At 39.3% G+C, this 19,085-nt stretch overlaps 1 long non-coding RNA gene across 1 annotated transcript in view; it reads left to right on the top strand.

Moving 5' to 3' along the window:
• Positions 1-16,475, top strand: part of LOC136309026 (uncharacterized) — a 48,928-nt gene extending 32,453 nt beyond the window's left edge. Inside the window, exons 3-4 of the long non-coding RNA XR_010726215.1 lie at positions 7,889-7,980; positions 15,315-16,475. This is a non-coding gene — a long non-coding RNA (uncharacterized lncRNA). The remainder of the gene's footprint in view (positions 1-7,888; positions 7,981-15,314) is intronic.
• The last annotated feature ends 2,610 nt before the right edge of the window (positions 16,476-19,085 follow it).

The raw sequence follows: 19,085 nt of genomic DNA on the forward strand, positions 1-19,085 counted from the left end.
CTGACATCTGCACTCTTGAGCCGAATTAGGGCAGGTGGGACAGGTTAAAATACACCAGGCAGAGCACCCACCACCACACCAACGGTGAGCACCAGGGCCTGGCTGCTGGTGCTGACACACGTGCACCAAAAAGGCCTGCGTTTGTAAAACCGTTTTCCATGATAGGGAGGGATCTGGGCCTCTCATCACCTCATTCATGGCCATTATGAAAGTCTGTGACAGAATCACAGAAATCGGCATACTTTTAAAGAGTAAGGATAGTGTGGGAATATATAAAAATATGAAAAAGAACAGAGCAAAAGGATGGAAGGCCGGAGACAATGTTGGTAGCAGGTGTTGGGGAACTTGGGAGCAAAACTCGCCAAACGCTCGCGTCCCCCAGTGTGTACTCCCGTGGCGTTCAAATTAGATTTTTGACTAATTTTCTAACATATTACTTGGCTTCAGAAGTAAGAAATATAAAGAGTGAATCATTTCTGCTATTGGAAGTCTTGAAAAATAAAAAGAGATTTGAAAATTTCAGTGTAGATTTCTAGTTCCCCCGACGGTCTCCAGCCCCCCTTAAGAGTGGCCTCAGGAGCATTTCTGTCCATACCAATTAAACCGAAAGTGAGGCTGAAGACCTGGCCCAGGGTATCACAGCCACACGGATGTCTTATCCACATGGCACCAATTTCCCCCTTTAATTGTTTGCCTGTCAGAATCAATATCTCTCTGGGGTCTGCTTTTGGGGCCTAGCCAATCAGCTGCATTGTACTGACAGAGCTCAGCTTGTGCCAAATAGAGCCGCTGCCTCCACCCCCATTAAGGGAACAAAGCACACACGTATCGCAGAATCGCACCCGTGGCCTCGGAGAGCATCATGAGCTGGAAAATCACAGACTGTCAGAGGGTGAGGGCGGCCTGGGACCGGTTCCTTCCAGCCCAGCATTCTCCCGCAGAAGGGACAGAAGGGAGGGCGGCGAGCCCCCAGTGAGCTCTGACAGAGCCTGGACACCCCCGCACACACCCCCTTCTGATTCTCAGGCCGGTTCCCTCTGTCCTAGAACTGCCGCCGCATCAACATGAAACTGACTCCTCCATCTATCCACCTTCTACCTCTGCCCTTAGTTTTTAGACTTGGGAAAATGTGATTTACTAGTTGGATGCTTCCAAGAACCCAAGATGTGGAAAAGAAAGTAGAATGAGTTAGGGCAATGGGCTCACAGGGAACCCAAATCAGGAACCTACACCAAGTTCTTGCAAATGGTTGGGAAAAAAAAAAATTATGTCAAGGCAAGATCAAGGTCAAGGCCAGTGCACGCTGCTTAGGCTGCACGGCATCTTCTGAGCTGGGTCCCTGCGCGTGAGCAATGCCTTCCCACAGACACACCTAACGCCTACTCTGCGGCATGGTTTCATGTGTGGGGTCCGGAAAGGCCAGCCACGGCCTTTCTCTGGTCCTGTGGTCTAGCTCAGCCCAGCTCTGGCCTCAGACTTCCAACAGGGAACAAAGAACCCAAAGAGGTGAGTCTGCCGAGTCAAGTGCAGCAGTGGCATGAACATTCCTCTTCCAGGCCGTGTGGCCAAGGTGCCAGGCCTGGCATCTGGTGTTCTGTGATAGCAGCACCGGACCCGTGAGGAGCCCTCACCCTCCACTCCCTGCGCCTGGCTGCTGTCTGCTCAGGGTCCAGGTCTCCCTGTTCGTGACCCCAGATAGGTTGAGTGCCATTGACCCAGACAAGCCGGAAGGGCTTGGGCTCTTCTCTAAGAAGTCTCATCCTTAGCAATAAGAAACGTGAATATTAGTGACTTCAGCACACGGCAATATTAATAATTTTTTAAAGAGAAATGAAATGATAGGTTCCATTTTCTTTGCAAAAATACTAGTATTGAAAAAGTTTGATCACAAATTTTTAGTTCAAATATTCATTTGTATTATAATTAGCCAGAGAAAACAGTCAGTAAAGACTGATTAAAATAATATAGTAGAGAGCTGGGGTTTGAAATCGCAGTGAACGGGCATGACCGTAATTAATTTATCTCTAAAGAAAGATAAGAGAATTATTAGGAAAAAAAAAACTTAGGATTAAGCAAAGGCAAAGTGATCTTCTTTAATGAAGTTGATAAAATATATACCCCAGTAGATTCCCCAGCATATTTATTAATGAATTTGTTATGGGGAACAGATGGAAAAGATGGATTCCAATTGGCCCATGCATAAAGAAATAAACTGACAGAAAATGGGGAATTTCATGCCTTGATGGGCTCTGAAATTGATAGAAATTCTCAGGAAAGATTTAGACATGTTAGCTGCTGTTAGTATGTTCAGCAGGTGTCAGCAATAAGTAGGCTGTTGAATTAAAGAGAATACTACTAGTTAATGATTGTGTTAGCACAGAGCAAAGATTGTATTCTGAAATAACTTTCACAGCAAGAACAGGCTGTCGTGGGAGCTGACCTCGGAGGGGCTGGAAACGCAGGTCAGGGAACAGGAAATGCCAATGGTGTTTGTTTTCATTTAATCACGGTCACAAAGATTAAAAGTTAATTTTGAAGGCAAAGGGTAAGTTCTGATGATGGTAGAAGAGCAGGGTTTTGTGCTTCTCAAACAATTACAAGAATGAGGAGAATTCTAAAAAGGGAAGAATACCAGGGAAATAGAAAATTTTGAGAGCTGATCTATTCTAAACTTAACTAGAACATTAATATGCTGAGAAAGTAAACTTCAAACAGGGAAATTTTCCTGAGCTGGCTTCTTTCAGAAATGCAAGTACAATGTAGCTTGGGGAACAATATTTTATGCCAGATGTACCAAGGTTACACATTGTACAGTAATTTTCTTTAAACAGCTAACAACTGGTTTTGACATATGGGAGTCCCTTACTTCTAATTGCAACTTACTGCTCTTTTTCTAAAGATAGAACTATTGTGTGGTAAATAAAATGATAAGGAGTGTTGGGTGACCCCCAGTGGGTGTTCTGTGTATCCTTTTCTTAAGCACATGTGTCCGTGGTGTGTACCCAGGAACAAAGAGCTGGATCTTCTGTGAATGCTGTAGTCAGAGGGTTCTCACTTGAAAGGTGACTGCACTAGGAAGTAATGCCAACATGTTGATGATTTTCATTCAGCAGGTCCCAGCTACTCCAAAGATACCTGTCCTCCATGACAAATACTGCTTACACATGAGGAAAAAGTTCCCATGTGTCAGTGATTCATATGTATTACTGAACCATTGGAAAAGATGTAGTCATCTTGAGCAACCATAAATATTGAAGGCTGGAAAGGCTATGCCCCACAGCTGACTACATGTAACTGTGAGTCAAGTCAGGGACCATCTATGGATATGGCTTTAAGTCAAGATATGAAAAAATTCAAAAGCTAAAGGGTTTGACAATTCCATAGCAGAGGTTAACATTCTACCTACGCATGGTGACTATTATACTATACACTTTTGACATCTAAATAAATGTTGTCTGTTTAATGAATATTTTCTGATTAACATCCCGTTCCTGCATGAAGTGTAACAAAGATGATAGGGTGCAATTCTGATACTACTTCAATTTGTGTGTTACCCAAAGAAATTCAGTCATATCCTAAGCCATGGAAAGTTTTCAGGTTTATATTCTACATAGATCATTCTAGCAACCAAACAGAGGGTAAGTCAAGGGGGGGTAATGTAAGAAGAAAGAAAGAAAAATACTTAAATAGTCCATGTCAAAGATAAGAATGGCCCGAATCAGCACGAGGTCTGTAAGAAAGGAGAAAAGAGAATTTTTTTTTTTAAAGTCAGGAGTTAAATTCATCACACTCAGTGATTCACTGGATGATGGGGACTGGGATGAGAAAGATGAAAACATCCGGAATAACTCCTGGGTGTTCCAGAAGCTGAACTGCTTGGGGTTAGTAGATGAGTGGAAAAATCAAGTAAATCAAAGAATATAAAAGCAAAAGTTAAACTACTTGTGACTACATCAATCTGCATGGTAGCCCTGTCCCTTGGCCTCTATCTCTGGGGAGAGAAATCAAAGGTGTATAATAGTTGTAACACAATGGGAGGGATGTGGGAAAAGTGTCAGTTTGGCATGAGTTGATATCCACCTCTCAGGAAAAGCAAGAAAAATGAATATTATTTGAACGCTGTGAGCTTCACTACAAAGGCCAATATGTCGTGTGACTTAATAAAGGTGCACTGAGCATAAACCTAAATGGCGACAGTGCAGGTGTATGCCACACAATGTTGTGCTTGGTGTAACCAAATCTCATCTCCTGTGTCGGGGATGTTCAGAGGAGCCATTTGAAGAGTATGTTTTGGTTCAATGAGGGATTCTTCTTCACTCACCTTTCAAGCAGGAAAACGCTTTTACAGCTAAAGGAGCCTAAAATACTTTCCTTATCTCAGTGTACAGAGAGGGTGCTTGTCTCCATGGTAGCCTGCTCTGGACCACAGGAGACAGGCATCATCAGATCAGTCTCCTACAGAGTGTTCGCATTAGAAAGAGCTGGGATTGCACAACCAATCCAGGATTCACAAGCAATGGCCCAGAGGCAGGAAGCAGCTGATCTGGTCTAGATACCATTTGTGACACCCCAAAGATGGTCCCAGTTGGACTAGGGCAAAAACTATTTCTTATTCACATGGTGAAGGGTTACCAGTGGTTCTTAGGTCAGAATTGGTTGCTGTCTTCAGGACCCACACTGTCTTCCAGCCCATTCATTGTACTTTAAGTGTACACAGTGATTTGGACATATTTTCCATTTCAGCGTGGATTCAGTTATTCTTGGTAATCCTTTTCCTTTTTGCAAAGCACTGAGTGTAGAACCTACCTAGAAACCAACACTCCCAGAAATTCCCAGAGGTAAGAATGTATAGTAGAGTCAAGGGTTTGAGAGTTGGAGTTGGAGAAATAAGGTAAAAAGTCCTCTTTAACAAATTCTTTCTGAATAAGTAGATTTGTGCTTTGGTGAGTTAAATATTGTATTAGAATCCTACAAGTACTGCACCTTGAAGGTTTCACAGTGTTTACAGCAGTATGAATTCACTTATTCATTGCACGAGCATTCATCAAATGCTTACTATGGAAGACTTATTAGGAAGCAATGAAGCTGAAAATTATGAAACTAGTTAGGCTGTTGCCTTAGTCTAGGTGAGAACAGATGAGGTCTGATCTAAGGTAGAAGCAGTAGCATGAGTAAGGAAAAGCCAGACATGAGAGAAATTTAGATACAGTCAATAGTAAGTAAAAAATAAAAAATCAGCATAGTATATAAGACAAATCAAATACTATACACAAGAATAAGAAATTAAATTGAAGAGATCTTAACATGTGATAAATAACAGACCTGCCGTATGTAGTGAGTCCCAAACAGAGAACCACCCAGCCTCCAGGTCAACAATAGGAATTTCTACTGCCAAGTACCAATCCTGTTCTCTTATCAAAGAGAATTCAACCTGGATTTATGTGAAGGTCAAAGGAGACAGGTCTGTAAGTTTCACCTGAAATCCATCTGGGGCATAAAATGATTCAGACTACTAGCTTTGAAGATGATTACCTGCAAAATGATAGAAACCTCACCTCTCCATGTTTTTGAAAGAATTGAAGACAAAATCAGGAGCAGATGAAAATGAATGATAAAGGTAACAGTAAAAGATTATAAAATCCAGTGGAGGCAGTAATACCAGAATAAATGTGTTTTATATAGACAATGCTGTTCTATTTGCAAAATGTATGATTAACTCTGTTGGAAAACAGAAACTGCCTATGGTTTACTGTAATACTCTGTACATAAACGTGAGTGTGTGTATGTATACATGTGTGTGTTTTGAGAACCAGTGAGAAGAAATATTGTAACAGTTAGTTCAGAAACTCAAAGCAAGAAATCAATTTAATTCAGAGCCCAAGGATAGTCCAGTGAAAGCGGTGTAATTTCCAAGTTGGCTCAGACACCCTGATGGACAACTATTTTTATTCTGGGTCAAGTTTGACCTCACTTGGTGCACATCCAACATTTGCCATCTCAATGGAATGAAACCAGATATATAAATTAGCTTGCATTTATTTGTTTTCTTAAAGAATTAGCCCTGGAATTCCCCAAGTAAGTCTAAAGCAGGGGGCGGGAACCTTTTTGGCTGAGAGAGCCATGAATGCCAAATATTTTAAAATGTAATTCCGTGAGAGCCATACAATGACCCGTGTATGTTATGCATTATCCAATAAAAATTTGGTGTTGTCCCGGAGCACAGCTGTGATTGGCTCCAGCCACCAGCAACCATGAACATGAGCGGTAGGAAGTGAATAGATTGTAATACATGAGAATGTTTTATATTTTTAACGTTATTATTTTTTTTATTAAAGATTTGTCTGCAAGCCAGATGCAGCCATCAAAAGAGCCACATCTGGCTCATGAGCCATAGGTTCCTGACCCCTGGTCTAAAGCATGATGATGCCATTTATAAAATTCCATTTATATCCATCTTTTCAGAAAAAAGTATATTGTGAAAAATATGCTTCTAAAACTAGATTTTCCCCTTGCTTCATTAAACATTTTGAAAAGGTAAATTTACAATCAAATCATTCAGGGCAGAAATATTTCTAAAATCTCAAGGGCCTGGTTTGAGGTTACTACCTGTTCATACTAACCATTCAAATTCTTATGTCTATTTTGTTTTTAATAATTAGGGTTTCTAACAATGATTATAGATCTTTAGTTAGTGTGCAAAGATAAATTTATATTTACTAAATTATTCTTATTAAAGGAAAAGTCAAAACAACTAGTAGAGTTTCAAACAGTGAATTGCAAAGTTCTTAGCATGGAAAATAAATGTGTATTTATTGGACAATTCTCATGAGGCAAGCATTGAAGCAAACAAGATTTCCAGGTTAAAGTTTAATTGGACAGAAAATTCATGTAATCAAATCATTTGAAACCCACATTTTGTGCTTAAAGGAGCCTTCATTGCATTCTTTCTGCTTATTTTAACTTAAAACCTCAGTTTAAAAAGGAGAAATAGTCCTTTAGTAAAAGTGTAGATATCCTATGAAAGAGCTATTATTAAAAAAAGGTGGTCACATCTATCAATGGGACTATTTTGGGACTATTTTGCCCTCTTCTCTGTAAATTACATCAGGGCATAATATTTTAAAAATGTATTCGATATACTTCTATCTGTTCTTCAAAATCTGGGTTAAAAATGTTTCTTGAGATGTCACTGCTGAAGAAAATACTACTTTGAAATAATATTGCTTTTTCAGTGTTCAATTTCTGAATGTCACTTTGAATACTTGAAGACAAGAAGACAAATTATTTTTCAATCCTTTCATTACATAGTTTCTAGTATGTTGGGCCAACAACAGTTAATTGTAATCTTAATGGTTATCATGACTAAAGCAGTATGAAAGCCAATTATTATAAGAAAGATCATCTTTGGAAGGAAGTTATGACTTGACAGTACCCAAGTAAATGGTCTGTGAAATAAAGAAACCAAGGTATTTGACATCATGCCAGGGAATTTTCAAATTAAAAAATCCTTATAAAGCCTGACCAGGCAGTGGCGCAATAGATAGAGCATCGGACTGGGATGTGGAGGACCCAGGTTCGAGACCCCAAGGTCTCCAGCTTGAGCGTGGTCTCATCTCATTTGAGCAAAGCTCACCAGCTTGGACCCAAGGTCGCTGGCTCAAGCAAGGGGTCACTCGGTCTGCTGAAGGCCCACGGTCAAGGCACATATGAGAAAGCAATCAATGAACAACTAAGGTGTCGCAACGAAAAACTGATGATTGATGCTTCTCATCTCTCTCCATTCAGTCTGTCTGTCCCTATCTATCCCTCTCTCTGACTCTCTCTCTCTGTGTCTTAAAAAAAATATCCTTATAAGATGATTTATTATATGGACCTGGTTACCTTCTAGGGAAGAGTGCTGTCCATGATCACGCTGGAGAAAGACAGGAAGACAAGCTTGCATGCACACTCTGAGGCCACGCCTCCTCTGTGTGAGGAAAGGTAAGATAGAAATGGTCTATCGTCCTGCCTATTTAACCAGATTGTTTTCTGTATTTTGCTGAAGCTGCTAGAACATTTCTAAAGTTATTGATTTTGTAAAAGTCTTTGATTCACATCTGTTAGGAGCAAATGATTTAGCTCCTCTGGGCTTTATGCATGATTCCCAACTGAGATATTAATTGTAGGGCAAAGTAATTAAAAGCCCCTGCTCTGAAGTCCTAACTGCTGCATTGGACCTGGTTTTGCCATTAGCTACTTGCATGCGTTTAGAGAAGTTATTTAACCTCATTAAGCCTCGGGTTCCTCATTATGAACTGGGAATAACAATAGCACTGAGGCAGGCCCTGCCTAGTTGGCTCAGTGGTAGAGCATCAGCCTGGCATGTGAAAGTCCCCGGTTTGATTCCCGGCCAGGGCACACAGGAGAACACCCATTTACTTCTACACCCTTCCCCCTCTATCTTCTCTCTATCTCTCTCTTCCCCTCCTGCAGACAAGGCTCCATTGGAGCAAAGTTGACCTGAGTGCTAAGGATGGCTCCAAGGCCTCTGCCTCAGGCATTAGAATGGATCCAGTTGCAACAGAGCAAGGCCCCAGATGGGCATAGCATTGCCCCCTAGTGGGCATGCCAGGTGGATCCCAGTCAGACTTATGCAGGAGTCTCTCTGCCTTCCCGCTTCTTACTTCAGAAAAATACAAAAACAAACAAACAAACAAAAAAACAATAGCACCGATTCCATGGGAGTATTGCAAGTATGAAATTCTGGAAGGTTCTCATTGTAGTGACTGCCTGGTGCTTAATACACATGCAGTAGGTATCAGACATTATCGTCATTATTAATAATTAAGAATAAAAGAAACAGAACATACCGTTATTTGTTACAGTGATCTTTCTTGGGGTGTTCTATAAGAAATGATTTCTTTCTCTGCATCCCAAATTTAGAATCCTTCATCCTTAGAGGGAAAACTTGGCCTCGTCATGATTACTGTGAAGTTTTGAGATAGTAAATGTAAGGTATGTCACATAGTGACAGATACTCAGTAAGTGGTAGGAGGGGCATAGTTACTATTATCAGCATGATTTTATAAATTTATTTCTGTCCATTTTGGCTTGGCACGTGGATGCTGGAGGCCAATAGGCAGAAGTTAGCCATGGTTGTCTGGGACAGTTTTCTGGAGAAGGCTAAGTCTGTGGTTAGTATCCACCCTTCTTTAAATTCCTCTCCCCCTCATGTATAATATATACTTCTATACATATCTTGGTCTAGATGCTTGACTCTAAAACATATGAATATGATAATATACCTTTATAAAAAGACAATGATCTTTTTCCTAACAAATGAATTTTGCTCATTAAACCCCAAGCCCCTACTCGAGAGAAGGACGATGTATGTGGACTTGTTGGGGAGACTTGCTGTCCTTCAGACTCTCACTGGTCATTGCTGGCTGAAGCCCAACCACGGGATAGTGGAGGTTCAGATGAAATTCTCTTGGTAGTCTGTTTTCCTACCTTAAATGTTTTACTCGAGTTGCCTTTTGGTGTTATGTTAGGTTTTATGGTGAAAAACTGTAAGAGGTTGTGGTCTCAAATCCAATCTACATATTTGGAGAATGTTTCCTTATTCATTTAGTTTCTATTTCTATATGTACCCACCAATGTTCACAAGTACTAGTATATACCCACTATCTCAGATGGAGCTCTATGATATTTCATCTAAGAAACATATTTTAGTGCTATGAAGTAGAAAAAGTTTAGGTTCTCTCCAGCAGTTTTTATAGTCTTTATAATGAAATTTCAAAGTTTTTATATGTACTTGGCCAACAAGAAACAAATTTGGTAGTCTACATATTGTGTGTTCTGTTGTTTTCTAGTGATCCCCCCATTCTTACTTTATTTCTTGATGGCTGATACTTTATTTAAAATAATATATTATGCTTTCATAGTACTTTTGTTGGTTTATTAAGTCACCTCGGTCCTTTAGTAGAAAAATGTAGGGGATGTTGGTGACGACGTAAGTATTGAGGCAGTTATAGATCCGTAGCGAAGTAAGTATTGAGGCAGTTATAGATCCGTAGCGAAGTAAGTATTGAGGCAGTTATAGATCCGTAGCCATGCACTCTTTCTCTCTTTTCCTCTTTCTCTCTCCTCTATCCCCACACATTTGCACAACTTAATTTAGCTCATCTCAAATATTTTCCTTATATGAGGTGCCTTTCCTTTTCTCAGATTTATTACATTATGCTTTCTCTTGGTAAACAGAACCTTATACACAATGTTTGTTCTTTGGGGACTTGAAACCATCTGAGAACTGTGTTCTCAACATAGCTGATTATAAAGTACAATTAAACATTTAAGGAACTCTGAGAGGTGATTGCGAAAAATCTACCTGAGGACATCACTGGGCAGAGAAGTGTTTAGCTCTCACACTATCCTATGCTCCTGAACAAATACATCCTTGGGATGTTGCTTTTGCTTTTTGCTTTTGATGAGATGCTCAACTGTAAACCTTTGGAAGGATTTGTTGAACAATGAGTCTGTCTGCTGAGTAAACCCAGAGAACCTCTCAGAAGGATGGTATGGCAATAATTCTTGTGCTGTTTTGTGCTTTTCTCAGGAGATAAATTTTCAGATCTACCAAATGAATTTGAGCAAATATTTCTAAAACCCAGGAAAAACTTTTAGCAAAGCGATCTGAGCCCAGAAGAGTGAAATATAGCAGCCCTGCTGTGGGCACAATGATAGAGGCTCAGTTCTATCAAGATAAAAGAGAGATACGTTGGGCAATGAAACACGGATACATGAGGCTCTAAAATATAATCCTCAGATGACTCACAACCTGTATGAAAGGCCCCATGTCCCCTATCCTCCCCTCCCTTGTATATATAATATATAGATATTAAATCAAATTAATATATTACAAAAACCTTTCAAGCAATGCTTTGTCATCTCCTACCTATAGCCAAGGATTTTGAAGAATGATGAGGCTTGTGTTGGGATGCTATTTTGCTGCCACTCGGTTCAATAAATAAAGCGGTGACAGCTGACCCTGAACTCCAAAAGAGAAAAGCATGCGAAGAAAAGCTGACTCTCCACAGTCCTTTGCCCAGTTGCTTTTCTGCTACGTTTTGGTTTCTATTAGTCAACATTCAACATCATGCCTGGCTGTGTGTCTAACCCTGTTCAAAATATAATGACAGGAAATTTGGAGACACACCCAGGCTACCATTCAACCCCAATTGCAATCAGACCAATTTGGCGGGTAATCGTGCTCTTCATCACCACTGAGCTATTTTCTGCCGTATGAACAATACCACAAACAGTAGCAGTAGAATCTCGCTAGTGCCCTAATTGATGTATTTATAAAATGCATGGTATTAACTGCAGATAAGGGCCTGGCCACACCTTACCTCATTTCCACTGTATTTCCTGTGCTATCTATCTCTTACTGAATAGAAGCATGGATTACAGAATGGAGAAGCCTAGTCAAGCATTAGAAAACTCTCACAAAATTCCTCCTTCTTTATACAACCTGCCAGCCCTCTAGCCATTGCATTCCGTTCCCCTCTTTCTGTTCCTGCTCTGCCCCAACCCCGTCATCTGCTCTGCTCGACCTTATAGTCAGAATGGATGCCCTTTTTTTTTACCTTAAATATTTTTAAACATGTATACTAAAAATATACTAATAAATTCTCACACATTTTCTGCCAAAGTGTTTTATATTTATTTTGTCAAACTTTAAGGAAGATCTATATTGAGACTTTGTGCTTAATTGATCTGGGTATTAGTATACTTTCTCAGTCATTAATGATTCCTATTTTATTTATTGAAGGACTGTCTCCATCCTTTTCCCCTAAAACTTAACCTTTTAAATTGTATGCAGAACTCAGAAGCCCGTATAATGCTAAGACTATACTGAGCTATGTAATTTGTGAACCTGATTATAAAAATATATGTTAAAAATAAGAGCCTTGATTTTTTACCTTCAATCCTAGACCAAAAGATCATCCACTGTGCCAAATGGGTGGTGAGTTCTTTACGTACTTTATGACAAAGCTAAATAGAAAAATACTTTTTATTTCTACAAGTCTTTCACCTAAATTCATATTTTCATTCTCACAGCATATTTGCTAGCCAGATAGTTTGTCCTGAAAAAAACAATAACACACAGATGAAGAAAATGAAGAGCAAAGGTTTTGTTCAAATAATAAAACTCTAATAAAGAATATAGAACCTTTGGCTTTGATTCCTAGTCCCATTCATTTAATTTCTTTGTGAGACAACAAATTAATTTTAAAAAGTCAAATTTAACATTATTTATGATATATCATTCCTTTCCTATTACTCAAAAAATTATTTGCTGTTTTTAGGAAGAACTGATTCTGTTTTTACCTGGACATGAAATGTGTTCATTTAAGAAAGTTGTTAGTTGACAACATGTATATCACAATGTTTTATATACTTTCTTTTTTCTCAGTTGGGGTAAGAAAGAAATTGACTTAAGTGGGACAAAGCCTTTAGGTTATACTAACGTAGAATGTTAAAATGTAAGTCCCATCCATATGTCTTATTAGTCAGGAAGAACACAATGCACTGCTATAGAACATAAGTATTCTGCAATGCAGTTTAGTGGATATATTTGATAGGTATTAAAGATGCATACTTTCCATCTCTAAGAGTTTCTACTTGGTCACAAAGTAGGAGAGAAGGAAGAGTCCAAAGGAGAAGCTGAACCCTAATGGAAATAACATGATTACCCTTGGTCCTGGCTGCTGCATTTCACCATATAATATTGATAAATTTACATATTTTTTTGCTTTGGAAAATATCAAGAAAATAAAATTTTTTTTTTTAATAAATTTTTATTAATGGTAATGGGATGACATTAATAAATCAGGGTACATATATTCAAAGAAAACATGTCTAGGTTATTTTGTCATCAAATTATGTTGCAAACCCCTCGCCCAAAGTCAGATTGTCCTCCGTCACCCTCCATCTAGTTCTCTGTGCCCCTCCCCCTCCCCCTAACTCTCTCCCTCCCTCCCTCCCATGTCCTCCCTCCCCCCCCACCCTTGGTAACCACCACACTCTTGTCCATGTCTCTTAGTCTCATTTTTATGTTCCACCAATGTATGGAATCATGTATTTCTTGTTTTTTTCTGATTTGCTTATAAGAAAATAAAATTTGATCCGCTGACTAAGCACTTAATAGCATGAGCAGTTTGAAATGTTAAACATCAAATAAAAGCATTAAGCACTAACCTCCTCCCATTATTGGATGTTACCAAATAAACAGCCGGATACTGCTGACATTAACACCGTTCATTGTGCTGCGTTAGTGTTATGGATACAATAAACTCTCCTGGGTGATGAACATTTTGTAATTCAAAGAATGACTCATGGAAAATATAGTTTTCATTTTCTAAAGCAGTGTAGGATTGAATTGAGAAATGTCTTACTGTGTGGAAATTGATTCAATTTGAACAGCAATCCAAAAGCTGTAATAAACTATAAAAATGTACAAGTATGTTTTTCTTCTTTAATCTATTTGAGAAACACAGAAATGAACAAATCTAATAAGGTTCCTGGGACCCAGTGTAGAGTGATGTCCTATTACATAAACAAGCATTATGTAAAACAGGGTCACGATTACCACATCTCTTTACATGAACCAAATCAAGCTAGTTTTTAAGACATGTGAGATGGCGTCCAGTAAAGCATTACAACTGAGTTTTATTTTGTATGAAACTTTTTGAATGTTTATTTACCTTGACTTATATTGACCTCACGGGCCAATATCTGGATATGCTAAAGCTATAAAAGGATTCACCAAGTGATTCCTTTATGACAAGTCTAAATCAATACAGTTAAGAGAGAACTATACGTATACTTGTAATTTGTACTCTGTTTACCTCTGGTGTTGGCTATTCTCTTGAAAACCTTAAGCAATCACCTATCACCAGTAACTTTATCATTTCATTTCTCCTTGAGGACTTAATTAAATCTGACTCTGAAGAGCATGCTGGCTTGTTGGTCACTCTAAACTTAAAAATCTAACTGCAAGGCAGCAGTGAGACAAAATCACTTCTCAACGAGAAATGTCTTTCTTTGGGATCTTAAAAGGAGAGTTGAGTCTCATCATTCTAGATTTTGGGATGTTTGAATAATTTTTCAAAGACCCATTCATTGCAATGATTTGCTTTGAATGTATTCCCAGAAAAACACGATGTTTTGAGCTTTGAAGATTAAATTTTTTAAAATTTCATGTAGAAAACATAACTTAATCTTTATCATGGTCCCCTGTGGGGGATGATTAACTAGAAGTTACTCTGAATTTAATTACAACAGCTCCTTATAAAACCATACACTTTTCTTAAAGTTTTTAGCGCACACACCTCCAAATATGTCCAACTGTTTACATACAAAGGTTTAAAGGAGAGTCCATTTGGAGCACCGAAATAGGTCGGGTTTAAAGTACTCCCGTTCCAGTCTGAAATTCCATGGCCAATAACTGGGCCCTTTTCACCGTGGACAGTGGCCAGCTTGATCAAGCTCTGCCTAAGTTGCAGGTTGAGCTATAAATAAGTAAACATACAAACCACAAAGGTCAAAACCAAACTAGAGTGTCCATTTTCCTCTAGGCACCTTAGGAGTGAGTGTGTTTTTCTCTCCTTTTAACTCCGGGAAAAGAAAAATGCTATAATTGTACTGATTGTTGTTTTACTACAACTCACTTGAAGAAAAAAAAAATGTTTCAGTATCACTTCCCCATTCCGGTGTCACTTTTATATACAGAATGGTTTCATGATTTTACCCTTTCTTAAAACTATGCTTTTAGAAGCCAGTCTACATAGCTGTCAGTCTGCTATGTTACCTAAGAGAAGCCACTCATTATATCACTTGTTTTATAGCAAGTTTTATAGGCACATACCGGAAGGCTATTCATCACTGGTTCAGAAGTTGATAGCTTATAAATGTGCAAAATCTGAGATTTGGGAATGAAAGGTGCTATTATGTTATTACCATGAATGTACGATTACTGTAAATACTGTGCTAACCCAGGCCTGAAAGAGCTTATTTTAAGATTATGCATTCTTTGGGTTTTGAGGTTCTGAAGCTCATCCATCATCCAGGGGCCAATCGACATTTATAAATACCACAAGCCTGAATATTAGGCAGTTTTGTTTCATTCCTCTGCCCCGCCCTTTCCCGCTTCCCGACCCACCGTCTTTATCTAACCTCTGGCACCAACCATGACTTGTTTATCGTCGTTTAAAAATAATGTTCAAATCTTTAACGCAACCGCTTTGTCATTAATTGGAAGTGACTTTGTGCAGCTGCCTGGTCCCCGCTGGTAGGAGAAAGTCCGGCTATGTCAAATGGATTTTCTCCGTCCCTTTCACTGGTGATGTGTGGCAAAACGATTGTACCCGAAGAAGACAGACTGTGTAATGAATTGTGCCACTCCAGACTGATGTGAAGGACAGCGAGCGACAGCGAAAGGCTTTCTTCTGACAGGGGCTGCTGAGGAGCAAGGTCGCTGAGGCCATTTCTTCATTCCTGCAGATTGTTTAGCAATGTAGCTCAGCCTTTCCGCTGCTCTGGACCACAGCGTGATCACTGGGGGAACCCAGTGAACAGTGGTGTGAGAAGGGGCTCTGAATGGGTCTGAAAGGAGCACTTATTTTCGAAGCCACTTTTGCTGTGCTCGGGTGGACTTCACTGAAGTCTTTCTCTGGCGGCAGGACCACAGACTCATACATGGTTTATCTAGCACCTCACTGAGTGTCTTCTTAAATTGTAAGTCTTGGCCACATTTTACCTGCTGGCTAGAAGCCTAAAAGATAATCAGCTCAAAGTAGCATAATGATGGCATAAAAAAAAAAATCATTGTCCATTGAAAACAAAAAGAAAGAGGCATTTATGAAGTTAGACTGGGCAGAATGAGGAGAGTGAAGATGAAGATGAGCAGGTTGGGCTGCAGGATACACTAACACAGGACATTTGTTTCTTTTGCTCAGTAGCCCCTTCTTCTTTCCTTTTAGAAATATTTATAAAATTTTTCTATTTGTTAGTCTGTACCAATGAGAAATAAGGAACAGGCCCTGCCCCCACAGGTGTTAGGTCTACTGGAGAAGACACATTCATCAAATAGTCACTTGACTGACTGTGTGATTGCAAAGCAAGATAAATGCTCCGAAGGAAAGGGGCCCAGCTCTGTAAGAGGGTTTGCACAGCAAACTCAGCGCTCATCACTGTGAACGTCTGACATTTGGGTGTGGGGAAGCCTCTGAGCAGAAACATGAAGAATGCGGAGTTAGCCAGATGCAGGGAGGTGGGAAGAAGAAGTAGTTCATGCAAAGGCCCCTGTTGCGAGGTTTATATTAACCTGTGTTGCAAGAAAGCAGAGAGTCAACTGACAGTAGTTTAAAATGAGGGTGGACAAGGTTTATGAAAAGGTCAAATAAAAACCGCAATGAGATATCACCTCATGCCTAGTTAGGATGGTGTGTGTGTGTGTGTGTGTGTGTGTGTGTGTTGGTGAGGTTGAGAAATTGAAATCCTTGTGCACTGTTGGTAAGAAGGTACATTGGTGTAAATACTTTGAAAAACAGTATGGAGGGTCCTTAAAAATTAAAAATAAAACTACCATATGATCCAAAAATTTCACTTCTGGGTATACGTTATATCCAAAAAAATTGAAGTCAGGATTTCAAAGATATATATATATATATATATCTCCTCCCATGTTTGCTGTAGCATTATTCACAATAGCCAAGGTCTGGAAACAACCTGAACACCCATGGATAAATGGATAAAGAAAAGGTGGTATGACATGCAATAGAATATTGTGCAGCCTTAAAAAAGAAAGCAATCCTGCCATTTGCAACAACACGGATGAATTTAGAGGATATTACGTTAGTGAAATAAGCCAATCACAGGACAGATATTGCACGATTCCACTTCCATGGGAGGTCTAAAAGAAATCCAGAGAAGGAGAGAATAGGATGGTGGTCACCAGGGGCTGGGAGAAATAAAAAAGTGTTGCTCAGTGAGTAGAAGGCTTCCATTTGACAAGATGAATGCTTTCTAGAGATCTTCTATACAACCTAGTGCCTGTAGTTTATATGCTGTTGTGCACTTTGGGATATGTTAAAAGGACAGCTCTCATATTGAGTGTTCTTACCACAAAGCAAAGCAAGGCAAAACAAAACACAAGAGAACAAAGAAAATTTTTGGAGGTGATGGATAGATTTAGTGTCTTGATTGTGGTGATATGGTCATAGGTTTATAGATATGTCCAAACTCAACAAAATGTGTACACTAAGTATGTGTAGTTTTTTAAAATATATATCAATTATACCCTAATAAAGTTTAAAAAACAAAATAAATCGAGGTTTGGATAAATAAGGAGACACCAAATCACATGGGGTCTAGTGAGTAAGGAAACTACCAAAGGGTTTTAAAATAGAGAATGACAAACCCTATTTTTATTTTTAAAGAGCCACTGATGTCATGCTATGAATACTGAACTAGTGGGAAACAAGAACAGATGCAGATAGACTAAAGTAGCAGGTTATTTCAAGGTCCAGGCAGAAGATGGCGGACTTTCATCCCAAATCATTAGAACTAAATTAAAAAAATAAGGCACCAAAGTGTCCTTTGGTCTGTTTCCAGCTAGGAAATGTTTGTACAGATGTGGCTTCCCCTCTAGGCAGCAACCAGAAGTCAGAGCTGGGATAATGGCTTGCAAAGTTATTCTGAACACATCATTCTCACTGCCTGTCATGCCCAAGGTCAACTTTCCAATTAAAGCTACCCGGTCACCTGCTTGGGGAAGCACAGTGAGGCAAATTCTTTAATAATGATTGCCAGAGGTGATTAGATTAGCCACCTGATTCCAGATAGCTCTTTTCATAGGCTGATTCTGGAAGTGGCCTGGTACGGAGAGAGGCCTGGTGCATGAATGGAGCATGTGATGTCCAAACTATGACACTCCCAATACAGTTCGCTTTGAAGAGTGTTTTCAGTGGGAGCAATTTTACTTCCCAGGGAACAGTTTTAATGTCTGAAGACATTCTTGTTTGTCACAACCTGCGAGACAAACCCCTGATATCGGGTATGCGGAGAATAAGAATGCCTTTGACCATCCTACACTGCACAGGGTGACCCCACGACAAAGAATTATCTGGCTCAGGACAATATGGCACCGTGGATGAGAAACTCTGGCTTCCAAGAACAGAACTGATGGAGACTTCCATGTATCATAAACAGGACATACAAAACCCAGTTCTTAGCTTAGTAGTGAAAATGACCTGAGAAATGTGACATTTAAGGAAAGCAGTTGAGACATGGCCTAACAGTACAGGAGGGCAAAAGTAGGAAAATAATATAATAATTAATAATACAAGAATAAAGCCGTGTGTTTTTCAGACTCACAACTATAAACCTACTTTTGCCTACCGTAGTATAAGTTATTTGCAATATTTTGAATATTTATTCAACCAGTATTTTACGAAGCATCAGATTAAACTCAAAAAAAAACTTGTTAGAAAAGGAGCTAATACCCAAAATGTTTTCACAGACTTACTAATCCCCAATATTTCTTTAAATGTAAATATTTTATAAGGCATGTTTTGCAAATATTGAATTTGTAATTTCCCAGAGTTGACATGCAACTTGATTCTGTTAGCAGCTAATAAAATTTATAGTTTATGGTCTTAACATTTCATAATTTTGCTCTAAATTTTGCTTACAGATGATTTTACAAATCCTATATACGTATATGCTAAATGTCTTCTACTTGCCTCTCTGTATACTCTCCCCACCCTTCTCCACCTTTGCCCAGGTGATTGCGCTTCATAGACTATGTCAACAGTTGCACTTGACTTCTGGATTTGACTTGGGTTGGTTAATAAGGGGGTGAGAGGAGTGTAAAGTGGGTGTCTTATTTCCCCAGCCCTTCCCTGAGAGATCACCACAGCCTGGTAGTGTCCCCACAGCTCAGAGTAGACAGCCCTTTGCACAGCTCTCTCTGTCTCCACTCACCTTCTCCAGCCTGGAGTTGGAAACAGAGTCCCTGGATGCTACAATATCTGGTATTTTAC

The sequence above is a fragment of the Saccopteryx bilineata genome, chromosome 6 (assembly GCF_036850765.1).
Source record: "Saccopteryx bilineata isolate mSacBil1 chromosome 6, mSacBil1_pri_phased_curated, whole genome shotgun sequence".
In the NCBI taxonomy this organism is placed as follows: Eukaryota; Metazoa; Chordata; class Mammalia; order Chiroptera; family Emballonuridae; genus Saccopteryx; species Saccopteryx bilineata.